This window comes from Macadamia integrifolia, chromosome 9, assembly GCF_013358625.1.
Source record: "Macadamia integrifolia cultivar HAES 741 chromosome 9, SCU_Mint_v3, whole genome shotgun sequence".
Lineage (NCBI taxonomy): Eukaryota > Viridiplantae > Streptophyta > Magnoliopsida > Proteales > Proteaceae > Macadamia > Macadamia integrifolia.
The window spans coordinates 3,446,162-3,463,139 of record NC_056565.1 but is presented as its reverse complement, the minus strand read 5'-3'; positions in this window follow the sequence as shown (position 1 = coordinate 3,463,139).

The window sequence follows — 16,978 nt, the reverse complement described above, 5'->3', positions numbered from 1 at the left end:
CCACATTTGTTTGAAAATGTGTTTGGCTAACCCTATGTTTGTAATTGTATTCGCTAACCACATCATGCATTGTGCTCGAAGTGAAATCATTTGGCGAGTGACTCCCTATTATGCCCACACCCTCGGGGAGGTCAGAACATATCATGGAGAGTACTCTGAGAGCAAATGATACCCACTTCCCATACAAGAGTGAAAGGTATCGTTAAATGGTGAGGATGTTGTATTTGTGCCAATACCCTTGGGGAGGTCCATGCACTATATAGCATTCTGAGATCGAATGATGGTTACCCTGCATTTCACTTTTGCACAATCACCCACGGTTCCACCGCCCCATGGCCAATTTCTTAACCTCGTGTGTAGTCACGAGTAATGGGTAAGGAAGTCACCCCTTTGATCTTGTACCTACGGGTATATCAAAATGATCACATACATTACATATATAGATCATGTCAAGGAAGCCTTGTCGGTCCTATTGCATCCACCGCATGCTCGCATCATGTAGAAAATAGATGAAGAAGCTAGGAGCACCATAAGCTAACTGTAGAACTAGTTTGTGGTCTTGAAAAGGAAGGTTCTTACCCTATATTCCCGTTATAAAGAATTACTTTCCAAAGTGGGTTTCAGATAAAAGGTGTCCCTCCTCCTTAAGAAGAATGTCCAGATACGTGACTCAGGGGCAATCCCGTCAGGCTCACGTCAAGTCCCAAGAGTCCCAAGAAAATCAAGAGGAAGGACACCTAGTGGGAAAAAGAATAAGGAGAGCATGACTTTATTACATGGAATGTCTTATGAGAATATTCTCAACAAGCCATTTGTGTGAACTTCCCGCTTATGACATTGGGAGGACCAAGGGCGTCAAACCCTATCCACCCCTACCATTTGGCAGATTGACTTTGGATGAATCATTGGTTATTAATTTGATGAATGCGTGAATAAGGGGTTGGGAATTCAAGAATCCTCAAATGAACCACTTTTGGTTCAGGAACAATTTCACATCTCAAGTATTCGTCGTGGTTCCTTTGGACGCGTCAGGGTAATCGGTTGACTGGCCTAAATCTAGAATCACCTCCATCATCTCTTCGAGGTTGTCTACTACTAGGTGATTATGACCTAGTAAGCATGGATCCACCCAACATGGAAACACCCGAATAGGCCTGGGTTCATCCCATGGAGACCTTGCAGATAGAGATGGCTGAAGTCATAAGAGGGATGGCTTAAATATTACATACGCTTCAAAACCCTCCCAGAGTTGATCCCAGGAATGAGTCGGCATCGAAAATAGGAGACGTAGACTAGAATGGAGCTATAGGTCATCGTGGGAATTCTTCCTAAGTTGACTCAGGGGAACCAAAGCATGTCCGACGAACCGATTAGGGAGGATCTTCACTTACCCTGCTAAATGGTCAACGAGGGGCCTATTCTAGGGTCCCTCCTCCTAGGGTAGTGATCGAATATGAAGAAGAGGAGTTTGCAGCACACGTCCTCTTTGAGCCTCCAGAGATAGAGAAAGAAAGGAAGCCCAGAGAGCAGTTAGAGAAGTTAGAGAACATAATTCGAGCAGGAAAAGCTCAAAAGGCCAAGCAGTGGATTCTGAGGAAATGAGTTTCTTCTCTGGAGCAAGAATTTCAAAAAAATTTAAATGGCAAACTAATAGATTTGATAGATCAGGAGACCCCAAGGCTCATCTCAAGGTCTTCCTTAGCATCACCAAGTCGTGGCAACTTGTAGATAACTAGATGGGGCAAGCCTTCATGTCAAGACCAGCACTAAGGTGACTCACACAGTTGGAGTCATCACAAACTCAGAATTGGGTGACAGTAGTAAAGGTCTTCACCAAATAGTACTCCTACAATACTAAGGTGGATGTCAAACGTCAGGAGCTTGAGACGTAGAGGCAGTAGCCTAAAGAAGGATTCACCACCTTCTTGATGAGATTTAGAGACAAGGCCGCCAAGATGGTAGATAGGCCTTCAAAAGTAGAGCATGTAGAGATGTTAATAGAGAACTTGTCAAAGCCCTATTATGATGTTCTTTACTAGCAGCATTTGTAAACATTTGATGCCTTGATAGCCACCGGCACATGAGTGGAGAATAGAATTCTGAGAGAGGCCCAGTATCAAGGCCAAGATGCAAGTAAGAACACCTGAGTTGGATGGGGAAAGGGTCTGAAAACTAATATGGTTAGTGCAGTTCAGTAGTCAGTCTCACCAACCATTTCTTCACACCCCTTCATAATACAAGCAGATGCACCTGCCCAAAAGGCTCCTCACCCAAGAAGGCAGTTTTTTAATTTGGGAATGCCCCTAATAGCTGCATATGAGAAGTTAAAGAAGCAAGGATTAATAAGGACAGTGGCTCCAAGAGTGATCAGCAACCCTTCTCTAGCTTGGCATAGGGATCATGAGTATTGTGCTTACCACACTCAAAAGGGGCATAATACTGAAAGATGTTTGGGTTTACAACATGCAATTTAAGACTTGGTAGACAATGGAACCATTGAGGTCAAGATCAAACAACCTCCCAATGTTAATACCAATCCACTCCCTAATATGTGAACAATCTGGATGAAGAAACTACAGAGACTGACCCTACTCAACTCATTGCACCTAGAGCTCAGAAGAATCATATGAATACCACGCTTATAGGAAAATCATGAGTCCAAGGCTGGAGTCATAAGAACCCTTAGAAAAAGAGAATCATCAGAGGAAGAGTCAGAAGATCGGGTGCCTCCCATCCATTCCTCTTCATCAAAAGAATCCATCGTACCGTATTACCAGTTCAGCCACATTATCAGCCTCTGCCATATTATCAGCCTCCGCCATATCATCAACCTTTCCCCCACCATCAAAGTGGAGGAACCTCTTTATCCTATCACCCCAATCTTTGTATCCTACCTCATATATTACATCATCTTCATACCATCCCACTTCATATCCCTCATCACCCTCATACCAATCCTATTCTCAAGGTTTGATGTATAACCCAAAAGAAGGATGGATAGATGGGTACGATTGGCAGGATATGCTTGCACTACCATATTCCCCAAAGATGACTTCATCCATAGGGTCAGTAAATACATTGGGAGAAGACCAGGAGAGTGATCCCACTTCTCTAATTCAGCCTGTTGTAACTTCAGAAGACAATCCAAAGGTAATTAAAGAGATTACAACTGATCTTCTAGGAGCAGTAACCACATTGGCTATAGGGGAACAGATCAAAGAGTACACTTCCTTAATCCACATAGGGAGTGACACAGAGGATGATAAATCAGGACTAGTCCAACTTTGAGCCAGTAATGATAGGACCAACCCTATAGAAATCTTTTGCTCCATACGCTCTAAATACTATGAGTGTTTAGATGCCAGAGAATTTGATGGCCTTGAGGAATCTGATGAAGAATCAAGTGGGAGTGAAATCAACAAAGAAGAGGATGATGACGATGACGATGCAGATGAAACTGAAGATGAGAAGGATGGAGATGACTCTGATTCATAAGAGGATGATGGGTATCCAGACTGGGATGACTACCAAGGGCCTTGGTACAATGATTATGATGATGAGTTAGAATATTACTCACTAGAACATCAGACATGTTTCTCAGTCTACACCATTGGCAATGATGACCTAATAGCTGATCCAATAAGTGGCATTTACCCTTCCCTATGCATGGAGGGAGATGGTTCTACATCGGATTCAGAGAATGAGGGGGAATCTAGAGAGTCTACACAAGTTTATATAGACGAACAATACTCCACATTTGAGTTGGAAGAAAAACTATGTGAAATGTATTCCAACACATTGAGAATGCAAGAAAGGGTAGAAGAAATTCACAAAATATTAGGGGAAGTAACTGTCAGTGATCTTTACTACCAGGAGCAATTGGATGATCTGGAGAAAATAGGACCAGATGACACAATCGCAGAGGAGGTAAATGCTGCATTCCAACAACTTTCCAATGCAGTCAAGAAGCTACGAGCTAGGGCGGTGGATATTTGTGGAGGTCCTCAAATTTTCACCCCAAGTAGGGAAGGAGAATTAGAAGAAGATGATTCTATGGTGGGGATAATCACTCTAACCAATAGTGATGATGAAGATAGTTATCCTACCAAGATTATTGTGAAAAAACCAATCAATGTGATGGAAACTAGAAGTGGGAAAGACTACAAGGGCAAGGCTCTAGCAGTAGAGGAGCCAAGGTCTAATGAAGCCAAAACTAGCAGCATAAATAAAGAGCCAGAGAACCAAGTCTTGGCTCAACTCAAGAAAGCCCAGGCAAATATCTCCATTTGGGGATTGTTGATAGCATGCCCTTAGCACCGTGAAGCAATCTTGAGGTCTCTCGCTAATGTGTAAGTACCAATCGAGATAAATCTGACACACCTCGCACATATAGTAGGAGCAACATATGCAGTGCAGTCCCTAACATTCTCAGATTCTGAGCTTCCTAGGGAAACTAATACAATGGGGCTCTCCACATTATAGTTGAATGCTTTGACAAAGTAGTTCCCTAGGTTCCTATTGATAATGGGTCCACTTTGAATGTGCTGCCATTGAGATCAACAAAGAGTATCGGTGTCAACTTGGAAGAAAGGAGGCCAACCACCCAAATCATAAGGGTACATGATAATACCAAGAGGAAGATCCTTAGCATCATTATCCTTGCTGTAAAGATTGGCCCAATGAAGTTTGATGTTGATTTCCAAGTCATAGATATATCGACAACTTTTAACATGCCCTTGGGAAGGCCTTGGTTGCATCCTGCGAATACAGTGTCCTCTAGTCTCCATCAAAAAATGAAGTTCATTCATAAGGGGAAGGTGGTCTTAGTGGCCGAAGATCCTGAAGTGGTTAACACTCTGGCCAACATTGAAAATGGGGAAGAGCAAGACCAGGTGGGGCAACTGAGTGGTTTTGAAATAGACACCATTTGTACAACCATTGCCAAAGAAGCTCCAAAAGAGAAAATCCCCGCTAACAATGAAGCCATGTGGAGTCCACCAGTGAATCAGATGATGAAGAACATGTAGTATTTTCTTGGCATGGGACTGGCGTAATATCACCAAGGAGTTCCAAAGCAGCCTAGTTTGGCGGTGAACAAAGAAAATAATGGTCTCTGGTAAAATCCTTCAACTATCAAAGGGTAGAAAGTGCTAAGGATGACTAGGAAGAACTCCGTCACTTACTACCCTACTCTTAATAGATACTTTGTGAAAGAAAGAGAGGATTTCCCCTTTTGTGGAAATGTGGAGCCGCGGTTTGTTGAAATCTCCACCAAGATGCAATCAGGACTTGAAATTTTCTTCCAAGACGAGTTGATTGGGTGACTCATGAAGTGGAACAATAGAAAATGCTAATCAAAGAAGGTAACCAAGACAGTTGCCTCACTGGGATAGTAAAATTACACTGATTGAGACTGGGTCTTCCTCTGATGATCCTACAACATTGATCCAATCAAAGGAGGCACCTAGTCCTTGAGTTCTCATGAAGAGAGAATGGGAGAAGAAGATAAGGCTCACCTGGTGCCTACTGCTTCCCATTGGTTTGAAAGGCTTCATTTGCTCCCTCCTACAAGAGCCAAGAACTCGAGAGTTGCATGAGCTCAAGCCCCATCCTTCCAAAGGAAGAAGTTAGTATGCAAAACAGAGGACCAAGTTACAGGGATGGCATCCCTCAACAGACTCGATAAGATAGACTTTATAGAAAAAGGATTGAGCAGTCTCCATCGATCTTCACCCCTCAGGAAGTTCGGCTTTCGAGAGAACGAGATTGATCAGCTGGTATTCATGAAGAAGTAGGCACTTGTCCAGAGGAACCATTGCGCCACTAAAGAAATAGTAGCAACTTTCTCAGAAGGCAAAGAAGGCCCTTTGCCACACCTCCTCATCCATCAAGCCACTGAACAACTTCTGAACTGGACAAGCATTGGGAAAAGTTTCAAGTTTACTCATGCTTTTGAGTCAACCAAACTGATTACCCCTGGTGAATGTTGTAACCCGGTAGTCACTGAGAGGGGGGTGAATCAGTGAGTCCAATTCCGATCCCTAAAAACCTATCCGATGTCTGGTCAAGAAAAACCTGATATACCTGTCCCTTTTTGCACACAGTCGTATGCACACTCAGCCTCTCATAGGCACTTCCGAGTGTGCACACCCATTCCACATTCCACGCACTTCAATATAAAATGCAAACAGTAAGTGCCCATAACACAGGGTTTTTATGAGGTTCGGCAATTTGCCTACATCCTCGGAGTAGTGCCTGTAAAGGCTTCGTACCTACTCAATAAACTACTTTTGACTGCACCCACAGTCAAGAGCACCCACACCCAATTTTCTCAAGCCGAAGCTGAGATGGCACTCATAGTGCCGGTACAATGTGTAGCACCCACTACACGGGAGCACCCACTCCTGGTGCTTAGCACCCACTAAGCACACAATAAATAATACAGTAAATTGGGGCTTATATCAATGCCCTACAGTTAAGCCTTGCCTAGCAAATACATCCACAACTAGCTAGCATGCTTACAGTTCATCCACAACTAACCTAGCATGTATACATTCATCCACAACTAACCCTAGCATACATACATGCATATAATGTAAAATCAAAGGTTAGAGAATCTCACAACCGATTGCCTGGGATGACTGGAAACTTGTACTGACAAGTTTGGTGCTCACACCTTCTCTCTCCTTGGCTTCTTGCTCTTCAAAGCAAACACATCTTTGTTTTCTTCTCTTCTTCCTTGGCTTTGAGTTAATGTACCATTAACACACTTCAACCACCTCTTTTACCTCCTTTAATGGCCTAAGAACATTTATCATCAAGAATGTATGTTCATTCAAGGACCAACAAAGAGGGAGAAGCTTCTCCTACCAAAATCGTAGCCTTCTTTCACTCAAAACTCATTTTTCCTGCTTCCATAGTGTAGGTCTTGAAAAAAACGAAGAAGCTGCAACTTGGTTCACCCAAATCCGACTTAAAATGAGGGAGATATGACCTTTTGAAGTTGGAGCAATGAGATAGCCTGAAATGGAATCTTCGTAGAGGTGACATAGGCTACACCGGCGGTGCGCGAAACAGGGGCGAAATCTGACCGTAGATCTCATATAAAAAATCTTGTAATATAAGCCGTCGGATTAAACCAACGGACAATAGATCCAAACCATTAAATTTGAATCTCGATGACGTCATCATGGCGTAGGCGCTAACATCATCAGAAGTGTTGTCGATCTATGATTGGTTGCTTTTCTGGATTTTAAGGGAGCTTGTCTCCCACTCACAAAAGAAAAATGCATATCGACCGTTGGATCCGAATCCTCTATGATGCTTTAATCAGATTTCATGAGATCATTAAGATCGGAATCTTTTTTATACCTTCTATACACGCGCGAAACACCACAACATACCTTGATAAGGTGTAGCGCCAGTGCATCAAGAATTATGCACCTAACCAATCAAATTCTACGCACAAGCATCTATCTCGTCCATGTCAGCGCAAAATCTCAGCAGCCTTTGGATGGGCATCAAGCCTACGTGGTCGAATCTTGGCCATCCATTTCACTTCCCTTTACTCCTCTTTATTACAATCAAGCCCCTGCCTCCATATGTTTCAGTGCTTAAAGACCCCTTGCAACTCAGACCTTCAAAATATTTAAATTATAAAAAAGCCCCTCTAATTCCAAAAATTAATTCCAAAAAATCCACCAACACCGAGAGCAACTGATGGATTTTCGGTTTGGATTTTCGAACCGACTTTACGGAAACACTTATAACTTTTTCATACGATATCCGATCGAGATGAAACGAACTGCGTTGGAATTGTAACTGGATGCTCTATGACTTTTCAGAAGACTCAATCATCTGAATCATCTATGTAAAAAGACAAAAATTCCCCTACAGTTTTCTAATGACGTATCTTTCTCATACGGAATCGGAATGTGATGAAATCAAAACCGTTGGAAAGATTGTATTTTTGTCGTATTGTTACATGTAGAACGCTTCCTTTAAAAAATTCATCTTCAATGTCAAAACTGCCCTCGACTGCCACAAATGTCGTAACTTCTTCATACAGTATCGGAATGTGACGAAATCAAATGCATTGGACTAGGTAAATTACAATCTATCTTTTTCATGAAGAACCGATCTTCCAAAAATGTCATTTTCACTGTCGAAAATGCCCTCAATCATAAATAGGCCAATTTTGTCAGTTTTGACCCAGAAACCCCCACCACCTATTAATGATGTATTAAACCACTCCATGCATACCAAGCTGCTCTGTTATCTCATCGGTGACACTGGACATTGCCATGTCATCATTTTCATACACGTCACCCAAATTGACCACGTCATCACTGCCACGTGGCCGAGTTGCCAACAAGGACAACCATAAAACAACAATCTCCCCCTTTGGAGTTGTTGGCAACCACCTCATCACTAATACACTCTAAAGCTCCGATGAGTAACTCTCTCCCCCTTTGACAACAAATACAAAGGGTGGAACCAATGGACTCCCCCTGAGTCCAATATGGGGGTAGCAACATCAAGCAACTTGCTCCCCCTCTCCCAATGCTACTAGTGCTTTGGAAGAACCACCACTCTCAGCTTCTATCTGAGGAACTCAAACTGATCTTTGGGAAGCGGTTTAGTGAAGATATTAGCCACCAGCTCTGCTATGGGAACAAACTCCATCCTTATTTCACCTTCCATCACCTTGTCTCTTAAGAAATGATACCGGATAGCAATGTGCTTCGTTCTAGAATGCATCACCGGATTCTTGGAGATATTGATAGCACTAGTATTGTCACAATATAGTGGCACTGCCTGCTCAACCTCCACACTCAAATCCTTCAACATCTGCTTCATCCACAACACTTGTGTACAACAAGATGTAGCTGCAATGTATTCTGCCTCTGCAGTTGAAAGAGAGACTGACTCTTGCTTCTTACTATGCCATGCCACCAAGCTGCTCCCCAAATAGAATGCATCACCACTGGTGCTCTTCCTGTCATCTACACATCCGGCCCAATCTGCATCTGAAAAAGCTGACAAACTAAAGCTCTTGACTTTTGGATACCATAACCCAAACTCACTAGTCCCTTTCAGATATCTGAAAATTCTCTTCACTGCTACCACATGTGTCTCTTTTGGTCCTGCTTGAAATCTGGCTACCATGCACATAGCTTGTAAGATGTCAGGCCTACTAGCTGTCAGATATAATAGGCTACCAATCATTGACCTATACGAGGTGTGGTCAACTGATGGAGAGTCATCTTCCTTGCTCAACTTACACCCAATCATCATAGGTGTACTAACTGGCTCGCAATCCTCCATGGTGAATCTCTTTAACATTTTCCTCACATATTTGGACTGAGATATGAAGATACCTTCTTTCTTTTGATTGATCTGCAAACCCAAGAAGAATGATAGTTCACCCAACATGGACATTTCAAACTCATCTTGCATCCTCATTGCAAAATCTTTGCACAACTCATCTTTGTGACCCCCAAAGATGATATCATCTACATACACAACCACCACAAGCTGACTGCTTTCTTCAGTTCTGATGTAGAGATTACTGTCCACTAAGCCTTTCTTGAAACCCAACTTGCACAAGTAAGAGTCCAATCTGGAGTACCATGCCCTTGGAGCTTGTTTCAAACCATACAATGCCTTTTTCAATCTGCACACAAGAGTGGGGTCCTCACTCAGCTGAAACCCATCAGGCTGCTCTATGTAAACCTCCTCTTCCAAGTTTCCATTTAGAAAAGCTGATTTGACATCCATTTGATAGACCTTGAACCCCTTGTACACTGACAAAGCCAAGAACATTCTGATAGCCTCAAGTCTTGCCAATGAAGCAAAAGTTTCCTCAAAATCAATGCCTTCCACTTGAGCATACCCTTTGCATACAAGTCTTGCTTTGTTCCTCACCACTTGACCATCTTCATTAAGTTTATTTCTGAAAACCCATTTAGTACCAATCACATTCTTCTCAACTGGCCTAGGGACTAGATCCCAAGTGTGATTCCTCTCTATCTGATCAAGTTCTTCATTCATGGCCTTCATCCAACTCTCATCATTGCTTGCCTCATCAACAGTTTTTGGTTCAATCTTCGAAAGAAGAGAGTATGTGTTGGTCTTCATTCTTCTAGTCTGAACACCTACAGTGGGGTCACCAATGATTAACTCATCTGTTTCCTGTTGATCAACTCTGTTGTGTCTCCTCTGCTCATCTGAATCTACCTCAGCCTGTTCAACATCAACCTCATCTTTACTTTTGAGTCTACTATCAACCAGGTCATTCTCATCATCAAGATCTTCAAATTCTAGAAGTTCATTTTCTGAGCCTGAAGGAATATCCCTTTTTTCATCAACTGTGACATCAGCACTCTCTACAATTTTTCCAAGTCTGTTGTTGTAGCATCTATAGGCCTTACTTGAAGTAGAATAACCTAAAAATATACCTTCATCAGCCCTATCATCAAACTTACCCAAATCTTGGGTTGTGTTCTTGATATAACACTTGCTACCAAAGACCTTGAAGTGTCTTGCTGTAGCCCTTCTTCCAAACCAGATTTCATATGGAGTCTTGCTTTCATGAGGTCTCAACATACATCTGTTATAGATGTACACTGCAGTTAGAACTGCCTCCTTCCAGAACTTTTTACCCATGTCATTCTCTACCAACATTGTTCTAGCCATGTCTTGCACTGTTATATTCTTTCTCTCTGCAACACCATTCTGTTGGGGTGTTCTTGGAGCTGAAGTTTGTTTCCTGATACCATGCTCATAGCAGTATTCTTCAAAATCATCCCAACTGTACTCACCTCCTCTGTCAGATCTCAGACACTTTATCTTCTTCCCTGTCTGATTCTCAACTTGCTTCTTAAAGATCTTAAATCTTTCTAAAGCCTCTGACTTATGTTTCAAGAACATCACCCACACCATTCTTGAATGATCATCAACAAACAACATGATGTATCTCTCTCCTGAGGTGTTAGGTGTCCTCATAGGACCACATAGGTCTGTGTGAATCAACTGCAATGGAGAACTGGAATAATACTCCTTAGACTTGTAGGAGATTCTGGTTTGCTTTCCCTTTTGACAAGATGCACATATAGGATTGGAGAGCTTCTTCAACTCAGGAACATCTCTCACTGTAATTCTGGCACCATTGTTGTTGCCAAACTTCACAGATCCACCTTCAAAGTCATGTAATTGTTCAAACCTTTCCTTATCTCCTGTCATGTGGCTTGAGCAACCACTATCAAGAATCCATGGATTAGAGTCTCCTTGAGCCTTAAAAGCTCTATGAATAACAAATGCTGCTGCATCTTCTTCATCTTCTACTCTATCTCTCTTAACCCAAACTTTCTTGACAGATTTAGATTTCTTTGCTTTCTTCTGTCTTGAGAATTGTCTCTCCATCTCATCATCTTCTGTGTTTCTGAAAACTCTCTGCTTAATTCTGTTTTCCTGTCTTTGTGGGGGAAACACAGTTCTACAATTCCTTGCAATATGTCCAAGGTTGTTGCATCTGTAACATTCAACTGTTTCCTCCATAAGGGGTGCAAAAGGATTTCTATCCACATAACTCCTTGGACCAATGTTGAACTTGCAATCTGAGATCTTGTGTCCAAAAGTGTTGCATTTGTAACAATAACCTTGAAATGTGTGCCTCTGCATCACAGGTTCCATCTGCCATCTGTAAGGAGCTCTGAAGTTGTCAAATGCTCTAGGCCTCTGTTGAGGACCTTGACTGTATCCATAGCTCTCTGCTCTCTTGCTTGGCCTTGCTAACTGTGGTTGTCTAGCATGGTTAGTCTTATGGAATATAGATGGATTTCCTCTTCTAGTTGGACCAGTCTGCACTTTATCTTTTTGTACTGCTCTCTTGACATTGCCAGCAGTAGTAACATGTGCCTTTCCTCTTTGAGCATTCCTATCATTGACTTTGATAGGATTATATACTATTCCCTTACCATTTGCCTTGGTATTTTTGGAAGACTCCCCAACAAATCCAAGTCCAAATTTGATGTGAGTCGATCTTTGAGCATTGATAATGTCATTGAGCTTCTTACTGCTAGGATGCTCTTTTGGAGTAGAGTCATCTTCAACATCTTCATTTTCTAAGTCTTCTCTTTCAATCTCAGTTCTCCCATATTCTTCAACCTTAGCCTTTAATAAGGCTAGCTCATCTGCATAACCATCAAATTGTGCAAGAATCTCATATTGCTCCTCTAGTTGTGCTTTCAAAGCCACTTTCTCTAACTCAAGAGTGTTGCAGTCAATGGTCTTCTGTGAGAGTTGATACTCAAGATCATCTAAGGTCTTCCTTGACTCATTGGCTTGATCTCTCAACTCAAGAACTAATTGTTCTTGCCCCTTAAGGTCTTGAGTGACCTTTTTCACTTTCTTCCTTTCTCTTTTAAGCTCTCTAAGGGCAACTGTGAGTTCAGCCTCTAGATGTGATTTTTCATCTTCCTCTTCTTCTTCTGTAAAATCTTCCTTATTAGAAGAATCTTCTTTGTTTTCTTCCATATCTATTGAGGCCATGAACATAGCCTCATTATCTTCATCATTAGATGATTCTTCAGACTCTTCATCAGATGTGTCACTGCATTTCTTAGAAACCAAACTTTTCTTCTTGTCCTTGCCTTTCTTGTATCTGTTTGAGAAGAATTTCTTCTTTCCCTTGAAATGAATTTTCTTTTCACTTTCATCTTCATCACTTTCTATTTTTCCTTGGTTAGGACACTTGGCTGCAAAATGTCCAACCCTTCCATAGTTGAAGCATTTGAAAGGCAACTTGTCTTTATATTTTCCTGTTCCCCTTTTCAACTTTCTGGTGAAATGAGCTGTAACCTCATCTTCACTCTCATCAGTATCCTCCACAGACTGCTTCTTCTTCTTCTCATTAATTTTCAAGTTTTTCATTGCCTTGAAAGCAGCTTGTTTGTCAGTGGACTTACCCTTTTTCCATCTCATTTCAAGAGCTGTGAAAGTGCCATGCACTTGATCAAGAGTGATAGTGTCTAGGTCCTTTGCCTCTTCAATAGCTGACACCTTGGAGTCATACTTGGGCAACAAAGATCTCAGGATTTTTTGACAAACAACTGAATCTTCTAGATTGGCTCCCAGACCCCTAATGGAGTTGACCACTTCATTTACCCTGGTCATATAGGTGTCAATATTTTCTCCTTCTTGCATTAGTAGACTTTCAAACTGGCCTCTGAAGGTCTGAAGCTTTGCTTTCCTTATCTTTTCATCTCCTTCATAAATGTTCTTCAGTCTTCCCCAGATATCCTTGGCTGAGTCACAATCCATTACCTTAGCCATCACACTTTTATCCAATGCTGAGAATATTGCATTCACAGCCTTCTGATTGTAACAATAAACCTTTTTAGCTTCACAGTCAACCGGACCTCCTTCAGGCTCTGTGTATCCATTCAGAACTGATACCCAAACATCATAACCTAGTGAACCTAGGTACGACTGCATTCTCCTCTTCCACAAGATAAAATCACATCCATCAAACTTTGGTGCGTGTCCTGAATAACCTTCACCTGCCATACTGTCACTGCCGCTGCCTCTGGATCACTCAGTTGTTGATAAAACTATCACTGAGTATCGGCTCTGATACCAATTGTTGTAACCCGGCAGTCACTGAGAGGGGGGTGAATCAGTGAGTTCAATTCTGATACCTAAAAACCTGTCTGATGTCTGGCCAAGAAGAACCTGATATACCTGTCCCTGTTTGCACACAGTCGTATGCACACTCAGCCTCTCATAGGCACTTCCAAGTGTGCACACCCATTCCACATTCCACGCATTTCAATATAAAATGCAAACAATTACCACCCACAACACAGGGTTTTTACGAGGTTCGGCAATTTACCTACATCCCCGGAGTAGTGCCTGTAAAGGCTTCGTACCTACTCAATACACTACTTTTGACTGCACCCACAGTCGGGAGCACCCACACCTACTTTTCTCAAGCCGAAGCTGAGATGGCACTCGTAGTACCGATACAATGTGTAGCACCCACTACACGGGGGCACCCACTCCCAGTGCTTAGCACCCACTAAGCACACAATAAATAATACAATTAAATTGGGCTTATATTAATGCCCTGCAGTCAAGCTCTGCCTAGCATATGCATCCACAACTAGCTAGCATGCTTACAGTTCATCCACAACTAACCTAGCATGTATACATTCATCCACAACTAACCCTAACATACATACATACATGTAATGTAAAATCCAGGGTTAGAGAATCTCACAACCGATTGCCTGGGATGACTGGAAACTTGTACTGGCAAGTTTGGTGCTCACACCTTCTCTCTCCTTGGCTTCTTGCTCTTCAAAGCAAACACATCCTTGCTTTCTTCTCTTCTTCCTTGGCTTTGAGTTAATTTACCATTAACACACTTCAACCACCTCTTTTACCTTCTTTAATGGCCTAAGAACATTTATCATCAAGAATGTATGTTCATTCAAGGACCAACAAATAGGGGGAAGCTTCTCCTACCAAAACCGTAGCTTTCTTTCACTCAAAACCCATTTTTCTTGCTTCCATGGTGTAGGGCTTGAAAAAACGAAGAAGCTGCAACTTGGTTCACCCAAATCCGACTTAAAATGAAGGAGATATGACCTTTTGAAGTTGGAGCAATGAGATAGCCCGAAATGGAATCTTCGTACGGGTGGCGTAGGCTACACCGGCGGCGCGCGCAACAGGGGCGAAATCTGACCGTAGATCTCATATAAGAGATTTTATAATCCAAGCCGTCCGATTAAACCAACGGACAACAGATCCAAACCGTTAGATTTGAATCTTGATGACGTCATCATGACTTAGGCGCTGACATCGTCAGAAGTGTTGTCGATCTATGATTGGTTTCTTTTCCGGATTTTAAGGGAGCTTGTCTCCCACTCACAAAAGAGAAATGGTATATCGACCGTTGGATCCGAATCCTCCATAATACTTTAATCAGATTTCATGAGATCATTAAGATCGGAATCTTTTTATACCTTCTATACACGCGCGAAACACCACAACATACCTTGATAAGGTATAGCGCCAGTGCATCAAGAATTATGCACGTAACCAATCAAATTCTACGCGCAAGCATCTATCTCGTCCATGTCAGCGCAAAATCTCAGCAGCCTTTGGATGGGCATCAAGCCTACGTGGTCGAATCTTGGCCGTTCATTTCACTTCCCTTTACTCCTTTTTATTACAATCAAGCCCCTACCTCCATATGTTTCAGTGCTTAAAGACCCCTTGCAACTCAGACCTTCAAAATATTTAAATTACACAAAAGCCCTTCAAATTTCAAAATTAAATTCCGAAAAACCCATCCAACACCAAGAGCAACTGATGGATTTTCGGTTTGGATTTTCGAACCGACTTTACGGAAACGCTTATAACTTTTTCATACGATATCCTATCGAGATGAAACAAAGTGCGTTGGAATCTTAACTGGATGCTCTACGACTTTTTAGAAGACTCAATCATCTGAATCATCCATGTAAAAAGACCAAAATGCCCCTACACCTTTCCAATGACGTATCTTTCTCATACATAATCGGAATGCGATGAAATCAGAACCGTTGGAAAGATTGTATTTTTTTCGTATTTTTACATGTAGAACACTTCCTTTAAAAAAATTATCTTCAATGCCGAAACTGCCCTCGACTGCCATAAATGTCGTAACTTCTTTATACGGTATCAGAATGTGACGAAATCAAATGCACTGAACTAGGAAAATTACAATCTATCTTTTTCATGAGAACCGATCTTCCAAAAATGTCATTTTCATTGCCGAAAATGCCCTCGATCGTAAATAGACTAATTTTGCCAGTTTTGACCCAGAAACCCGCACCACCTATTAATGATGTATTAAACCACTCCATGCATACCAAGCTGCTCTGTTATCTCATCGGTGACACTGGATACTGCCATGTCATCATTTTCATCCACGTCACCCAAACTGGCCACGTCATCACCGCCACGTGACCGAGTTGCCAACAAGGACAACCATAAAACAACAGGGAAAGGTTATTTTTGATAATGTGTATCCTTACATGGGTTGTTAGGTTGAACTCAAACTTTAGAAACAATGTCACAGGCCTTTTGAGAGTGTGTGTGTGTGTTAGAGAGAGAGAGAGAGAGAGAGAGAGAGAGATGCATTGCTTGCTGGTTACAATAGCCAGCGGGGGCAGAGGTAGAAAGAGACAGTCATGGATGGACTGAACAATTGAGATGATTCACTAAGGATGTGAATTTGTAACCGAAATCGTTTACCGAAATCAAATCGATCCATTTACACCAAAACTGTAAAACGGTTTAGCAAATGGTGTGGTTATGGTTTCAAGTTTCAAGCCGATTAACTAAACAGGTTGGGTTGGTTTTAACTGCGAAACCCATTGGTTTCAAACCGAACCGTTTAAACCATTAAACCATTTAAACCAATCCAATTAATCCGTATAACAATTAAATAAAGCAGAGGCAGAATCTGTATATCACTTTCAAAAATATAAGCCTAAGTAAAAGCGATTGGAATGAATGGATTTGAGACGTCTCGTGTTCTCTACTTCCCTTTTCATGGTTTGAAAGCCTAATTTTCTCAATCAGGTACGTACGATTAAACTATTAATTACAAAATAACCAAGCAGTCTTCATTCAAGTCTTCTCATCTTCTTTCTTCTTCTTCTCAGACTCTAATCTAAGGATATAATGATTCATTCATCTCTTTCATTTGCACGGCTTTGAGAATTAGGAACTTGGGTTTATGGATTTATAAGGGAATGTCCGGGGAGATGAAAATGATCCTAGGCTATAAATCAAGTGACATTGGAGAATGACATGCAAAAAAATAGCACTTGATTATCAAATTAAGATATACCATCATCAATATAAAATCTCTTATTTGTGGTTGCCAATTATTTTTTGATAAGCTTATGATCTTTAATTTAGA